The sequence below is a fragment of the Mustela putorius genome, unplaced genomic scaffold (assembly GCF_011764305.1).
Source record: "Mustela putorius furo isolate JIRA1106 unplaced genomic scaffold, ASM1176430v1.1 tig00000129_pilon_pilon_pilon, whole genome shotgun sequence".
NCBI lineage: Eukaryota > Metazoa > Chordata > Mammalia > Carnivora > Mustelidae > Mustela > Mustela putorius.
Window position 1 is genome coordinate 44,606,269 of NW_025421290.1, and position 7,727 is coordinate 44,613,995.

The following is a 7,727-nucleotide window of genomic DNA, read 5'->3' on the forward strand; positions in this document are numbered from 1 at the left end:
CACTCGCTAGTTTTCACCGCCATCATCTCAGTGGGGGTGCGCAGTTGTCAACCAGACGCCCGGATTCCACTCTTGCTGAATCCGCCCCCTTTTCCACACAGTACGGTGCACTTTAAAAAAAAAAATTTAATTTAATTTTGTCAGTGTTCCAAGATTGTTTATGCACACACCCAGCGCCCCATGCAATCCGTGCCCTCCTTAATACCCACCACAAGGCTCACCCAACACCCCCCGCCCTCTGCCAAACCCTCAGGTTGTTTCTCAGAGTCCACAGTCTCTCATGGTTTGTCTCCCCCTCCGATTTCCCCCAACCTTTAATGCAATCAATCAGGTCATTCTCCTGCTTAAAACTCTGCCAGGCTTTCCTTTGCTCCCCGGCTGAAATGCAAAGGCCTGGCTACCCACCCTTCGTATGTTCCTTAATGCCTCCCTGCTGCCCTGGCGGATCTCGGTGCTCCCGACCGAGGCGAGCAAACGGCCATGCCTAAGCTGGGAGGAGCTACTTTAAATGGGGAGCACAGAGCACGGTGACGGCCTAAAAAAGCGCAGTGGGATATAAAACAGAACAGAGGAGAATATTGGTATGGGAACCCCAACCTGTGATTCTGAATTCAGTGTTTTGCTAGGGACACCAAGAGTTGGTCCTAATGTTCTCTTAAAGGCTCCTTGAACTTGGATGTGGCAATGGCCTATGGTCGATGGGACAGAGACGCGGGCACTTCCTGGTTATGGTATAGAGGAAGCAGTCAAGAGGCTCAGGGGCGGGGAAGGGAATGGATTTATTAGGAGAGACCAGAGGAGCCTGCCCCCACCCACCAAGCCATGTTCTCTGGAGGGCCTAAAGGCCTCCCTTCCCTAAGGCACAAATACCACGCTGATGAGGGGTGCCCAGGCCTTCGAAAGCTCGGCGTGGGCCGTCCCGCTAGGCCAGGGCCGAGAGATGCTGCCGTGGGAGCGTCTGCGGGCAGGACGGATTCCGCAATGGCAGAGGCCTGCTGACGGAACCGAACCTGCGGAGCCAGACGGGCGCGGTGACCACAGGAGGAAATCCACAGGAGGAAACCGGGGACTTGCTGGAAAGGGATTTGTGGCTGTGGCTAATAGACCAAATAGACCAGGATGCTTCTAGAAGTGAGGTCAATAAGCAGATGACTGGAGTCATTAGGCTCCAGGATGAGGAGGAAGGGGAGGAGGAGGAGGAAGGGGAGGAGGAGGAGGAAGGGGAGGAGGAGGAGGAAGGGGAGGAGGAGGAGGAAGGGGAGGAGGAGGAGGAAGAAGGAGGAAGAAAACCCACCACAGAGCTGAAGTCTCACCTCCGTCCGCACAAACGGAAACCATGGCCCCTCAGCCAGGGTCCAGACTGTTCACAGACCCAGAGCCCATGGATTAGAGATTAGGCCAGGTCCCCTGAGGAAGAGCCCTGCCAAGCCACGCCAAGTACATCTTCTCCAGTCCCTCCGAAGGGACCTGCACCCACTTCCAAGAGAAACTCTGCCTCGGGGAAAGGGAAATAAATACGAGGCTTCCGGAGGACTGCTGGACCCCCGGTCCTCCCTGATATGGGTGGCAGGGGACGTGAGCCGCCGTCAGGGCTCTCTAGCTGGAGCAGGCACGTAGGGAAGTCAAGTGTCAATGCAGTCTCGGCCAAGTCTGTCTGGCTCTAACAGGAAAATGGATTCCCCTGCTGTGGCAGGCTCTGTGATTCCCTGAATGTGTCATTGGGAGATTCTCAGCAGCCTCCCACCGCAGAGAGGGGAGAGAGGAAGCCGGCTCTCTCCAACTGAGTCCTACAAGGGCACTAATCCCATCAGGAGGGCTCCACCCTCCTGTTCTCAGAAACGCCCAAAGGCCCTACCTCCACATGGGCTCTTTGCTGGGGGTTAGGGTTTTAACATAGGAACTTCGAGGGGTCACGAACATTCAGTCCATGGTGGTGTCAGATGATGGTGGACCTCTGACTTTGATCAGACGGCAGCCCAATCCCAGCTCCCACAGCAGATACTTTTGCTGGCACGAATCTGTTTCTCAGTCTTGGTACAGCCCCTTGGTCTGCTCAGTGCATCTCCTCCTCACCACCGGGAGGATGCAAAGGGCCTGCCTTGATCTGGAAGGCAAGCAGCACACACAGTCATTGTCTCGCCCCAGACAACCCTCCTGGTCCTTGAGCCTTGGCGTTTCACAGGACATGACACTGATCATGGAAGACTTCACCGGGTTGGACCCAGTGAGCAGGAAGTGGCAGATCTGGGGGCCGCTCTCATAGGATCCATGGGCGGCCGAGTGGGGAGAGGACCCCTCCGGGCTGCAGGAAGGTCGATGCTGCTGCTGTGGTGCAGCATTCTGCGCCCCGGGCTCTGTGGCATGACAGGACACCTCCTGTGGGCCACAGCACTGCCTGTTTGGAGCGGGGCCTGGAGGAAGTCTGGGCTCTGCAACACAGCTGTTCTGCTCAGCCTCTGCCTTCGGCTCAGGTCATGATCTCAGGGTCCTGAGAATGAGTCCCGTGTCCAGCTCCCTGCACAGTGGGGGGCCTGCTTCTCCCTCTCCCTCTGCCCACCCCCTCCTGCTCATGCTCTCTCTCTCACAAAAAAATAAATAAAATCTTAAAAAAAAAAAAAAGCCAAGAGCGACCCCTTCTGTATTCCAAGGGCCGCCCTGCAGGGAATGGGGATGAAGTACCGACTTCTTGGGGAGGCTAAAGGAGATAATCAATATTAATCACGTATCACAGGAACGAGCACACTGTCCTGAGGCTGACTCCCTTCCTTGACTGAGGAAGTGGCTGAGGTGCAGAGGGGAGCCGGCAGGACTCGTTCCTACAGCAGGTCAGTCAGTAGCTGGGACAGAGGCAGCCTCCACACTCCAGGGGCGCCCGCACCTTCTGCCCGCGGGGGGTTCCCTGCAGCCTCCTCTAGAACCCAAAGAGCTGGGTATGTTTAAAAATAGTGAAAACTGCAATTAACAAAATTCAGGATATGGTATTTACAATTCTCTGTCTTTAAGAAAAGGATTATGCAGAAATGTGAGCATAAAAAGGCATAATGTACAAGTTTCTTTTTTTTATAAATGCAAAACCCATTAAGTAGCCACAGAGCTAATAATACAGTGTGATTGCAAATTTATCTTCTCCTTCTGTGGCATTAACACCTGGCTAAATTCATTCCTAAGTAGCCTGGAGCAAACCAGGGCTGGGGTGCTTGTTGTCCTGGTCAACAGCCTCCAAGGAAAGCAGAAATGTTGAAAAAAGGCAGTTGTAACTTGCAGCAAAAATCGACCTAATTATTTGTGATTATATGTCTTGTTTTTAAAGGCGAGCCCTTCAATATGCCAATTGTGTAATTCTTTTTTTAACAGAGCAAATTGTATTGTTCTTGGAACATTTCTTCGTCTCTAGCTACAAACCAACAGTCATTCTTTCTCCCCTGTTTAAATTATATTAATCAAAATAAAAGAACAGGCACTAACATCTGGTTTGTCCCTCAATACTTTTTATGACTCTTTACAAAGTAAAATAATCTTAGAAAGTTTTTGATCTTTTTTCCCCTTAAGAACTCCAGTAATGACCCTTCCCATAAATACAGAGCATATCATAAAGGAATGCTGATTTTTACTGAATCTAGTACTCGCTAGACTTCACATCTGCCGGCTGATTTAATCCTCAAAACAACATCAAGAAATAGGTTTCCATGCACCCGTCTTATCATGGATAAGGAAATGGAGCCTCTGGGAAGCAAAGCGCTTTACAGTGGGTTTGAGTAAGAAAGTGGCTGGCTGGCATTCTGTCTGGGCGTGTCCATCTTCTGAGGGCGCAACAGCAGCACCGAGACCAAGAGGTGGACCAGAGCCAGGGGCCTGCTTTACTCTACGCCAGCTGTTTACCAGCTCTGTTAACTAGGAGAAAAGTGTGGAATCTAAGGTGCTATTTTCATCTGTATAAAAGAGGCATCGTGGTAATCATCCTTCCTGGTGGGGCAGGTTCTCAGAATGGTTCTTTCTTAGCCATGCTGGCTGGCTCTCAGTCGTGGGTCTGCTTCAGGCCCCTCTCCTGGCCTTTGCTCACTCCTGGAGCACCCTAGGACTTGCCCCAGAAGACCTGCCTCCCTCCTGGTTTCCAGCAAGCGTTCCTCCATGGCGGCCGTCCATACGTGCTCTCGTGCCCTTCTTCCTTCTCAACTGTAACACTCTGAGCGGGGCTGCTAGAAAGAAAGGAGACAGAAAGAAAAGAGAGAACCCGTAATTGGCCGCAGCAGCTCTGGCTCCTGGGAGAAACACATAGTTCCTTCTTGGAATAGTCTTTTATTTAGCAAAACCCAGGGATGTGCCATTGAATCATTGAAAAGCTAGCCCCAGGCAAACAGAACCAAACTGTTCTGCGCAATAAAGTAAGAACGTTAGTTTTTCAAGGATGAGCTACAGGAAAGAAGGAAAGGCCTGTGAGGGAGGGAGGAGCCCAGAAAGAGAGGTGATGGGCTTAGTGGGAAGTGGGGGATCCTGCTGTAACACTAAGAGATTTTTTTGAAACAAGTGTCTAACATCCCACTGTAAGGCATTAGTCTGAATGTTAAACTCACAAACCTCCCCCACACTTCACTCCAACAGGCCCCCAACGTCTGTCACCTGCAGTCCTGTAGTAAAGGCATCTGATCAATGCCCAGCGTAATGTGGAGTGATGGGTATGGAACAGAATGAGAGGCACAGGAGGGCATCCAGAAACCAAACAAAATCAGTAGATGGTATAGCTCTGAGGTAAGGGGAGATGACGGGGAAAAGTATGAGATCCCACTGAAGTCTCTGGAGAGACAGTGAAGGGTGATATGGAGGTGGCAGGAGTCAGGCTAAATTAAATCTTGTCTAAAAGGATAGAGTTCTCTGACTGATGTATAGATTACCACAAATGCAGGGGATTTCTTGATGAACCAGATGGAATTATCATATTACGAGTGAAGTCTATGATTTTTCTATAGGACGAGCTAAATGTGCGTGTGCGCCTTCCAGGATGAAGGTTTGCTGTGGTTGTCTATGACCCTCAAGGGTTAGAGGGTCAGCAGAAATGAGACGTTGAGCTGTTTAACCCAGTACAATCCAACCAAACAGGCAACGAAGTGGGCATGGCTTCTTGGTGTCCTTGGTTGGTCGATGAGACCAGTGTTGTGGGGGAGATACCAAGGGTCAGAGCAACACCAGCCAATTTCCCTAAATTCCAGCTGTTTTGGCCCTCCAAGCCCAGAGGCCCAGGTCATTAGCACCTCAATCAATGAACCTGCTGTGTAAGTACCACATCATCTGAACCAGCTTCCAAAGCTGAGTTTGTGCAAAGAGCTTCCATATTGAAATGTTCAGTTTAATAGTTTCAAAGGCTATGGATTTATTACCTCAAGACTATGAATGGCCATTATGGTAAAGTATTTGTGAGAACATCTTCTTGGAAAATATCTCACTTAAATTTGTAAGGGTTTTTGCCACAGGATGTTCACTTGCCAACACCAGGAGGACTCACTCACTTCGCTGGATGGCTTCACTGGACCCGTTTACGTTAACTCATCTGGTATAAAAAGATGATGAAGAATCTTTTAGAATTAATATACCTCTACAGGTATTTCCCCCTCATAAATAAAGTTGTTCTGTGAGCAAAACACAATGACACTAACAAAGCAACTTTAAAACACAATAAGGATAAGGGCAAGAGGGTGACACTGGCATGGTTTTCCAGTCTCCTCAAATTAAAAAAACTAGCAGAATAATTGGGATGGAAAAAGGGAAACAGTATAGGATATAAAATGGAAATATAAAAAGAAAATTAGTAGAAGAAAAAGATCAAAAGGATTTGAGAGACAGTGATGGGTAAAGAAGAAAGGCAAAGACAATCCAACATATGCTAACAGACCCTTCTTCCCCTGCCCTCCCCCAACCCTCTGCTCCCTCACCTTCCCCAACAAAAAGAAAGAAAGTAAAAGTAAGGCAGTAGAGAGGAACAAATAAAAGCAACTCTCAAAGAAAAACTTTCCTGAAAACAAACACAGTGACCTGAACCATGAGTCACTATGTTTAAAGGGGACATGTTGTGCCTGGACCAGAAAGGACACTCTAAGACACACTCTATTAAAATTATTGACTTCACAGAATAGAAATCCTTTTGGCTTAGGGTAAAATGATCAAGTAACTTACAAGGTATTACACCTTCACAGAATACTTTAATGCTAAAACGCAATGGAAGAAATGAAGTGACATAGTACAGATACCCAAGAAAGAAAATGGAAGCCAATTTTTTTTTTTTTTTAATTTGGCCAAAGTGACCGTTAAGTGTAAGGGCTACAGACTGTGATGAAGTGGAGGGAATGAGGGGATAATTCTCCTGTGTGCCCTTCCTGAGTAATCTACTAACTAATATGCTTCAGGCAATCAAGAAATGATTAGAGAAGCTTTTCCTAAGAGCTATGACCCCGAATATACTTAACTATAGAATGAAGAGTAGTGGGGCTAGGGTGAAAAATACTTTGTACTTGTCATACCTCTGATAACAAAGATGTAATTCAGCTATCAGAAATGGGCAGACAAGGGAAAAATTATATAGAGAGTTAAGCCTGCTGGTTGCCTTAAAGGTTTCATTGAGCACTAAATAGATACTACATTAAATACATTGGGGAGAAGGAGGAGAGGGAAAGAAGAGTTTACTAATTTCAATATTGTTCATAGTAAGGAATTTAAAAAAGACATACAGTATCCAACATGGTAGCCACCAGCTATAGATGGCTATTTAAATGTACGTTAATTATCATTAAATACAATTTTGAATTCAGTTTCTCAATTATAGTGGCCTCAATTCACATGTCATTTCATATGAAGCTAGCAGCGAGCATACTGGAGAACACAAATAAAGAACATGTTCATCATTATAGAAAGTTCTTTGGATAATGTTACCACTGATAGCATTTTTTTTTTTTTTTAAATCTGGACTGCTTCAAGAATTTGTGTGTGATCCTTGCTCAGGGGTCATGCTAATCTCTATTGCTCCAACTTTAGTATATGTGCTTCCAAAGTGAACACAAACCGACAGCATTTTTAAAAGGAGTAAGGATACTACGCTGAGATAGCAGTCTACAGGTAACCATGGAAACAAAACATCTGATCTATGGTATTTGGTCACCGCAGCCTGAGCAGATTACAGATAGGAATTCTCTACCTATTGACCTATAGATTCAACACAATCACTTATCAAATCTCTCTGACTTCACTGCAGAAACTGACAAACTGACCTTGAAATTCATATGGAAATTCAAGGGGCCCCGAATAATGAAAACAATCTGGGAAAAGAACAAGATTGGAGGAGGACTCACACTTCTAATTTCAAAATTTATCATAAAGACACAGTAATCAGGAGAGTGCAGTATTGACAGAAGGACACTATCAACAAAAGAGAACTGAGAATACAAAAATTAACCCTTAGTTTTACAGTCAGTTGATTTTTGACCAGAGTGCCAAGACAATTCAATTGGGGGGAAACAGTCTTCCCAACAAATGACACTGAGGCAACTAGCTTTACACATGGATCCCTACCTCGTACCATACATAAGAATTAACTCAAACTGACCACGGACTTTAATGCAAGAGTTTAAACCACAGGCACAGCTGGGTGGCTCAGACGGTTAAGTGTCTGCCTTCGGCTTGGGCTGGGATTCCAGGGCCCTGGGATCAAGTCCTGCATCAGGCTCCCTGCTCAGGGTGAGCCT

The 7,727-nt window shown here is 47.0% G+C and overlaps 1 non-coding gene across 1 annotated transcript; it reads right to left on the bottom strand.

The window, feature by feature from the left end:
* Positions 1-6,942: 6,942 nt before the first annotated feature.
* Positions 6,943-7,044, bottom strand: LOC123390625. Its single transcript, XR_006605160.1, has one exon. It is a non-coding gene; the product is annotated as a U6 spliceosomal RNA (small nuclear RNA).
* Between the last annotated feature and the right edge of the window lie 683 nt (positions 7,045-7,727).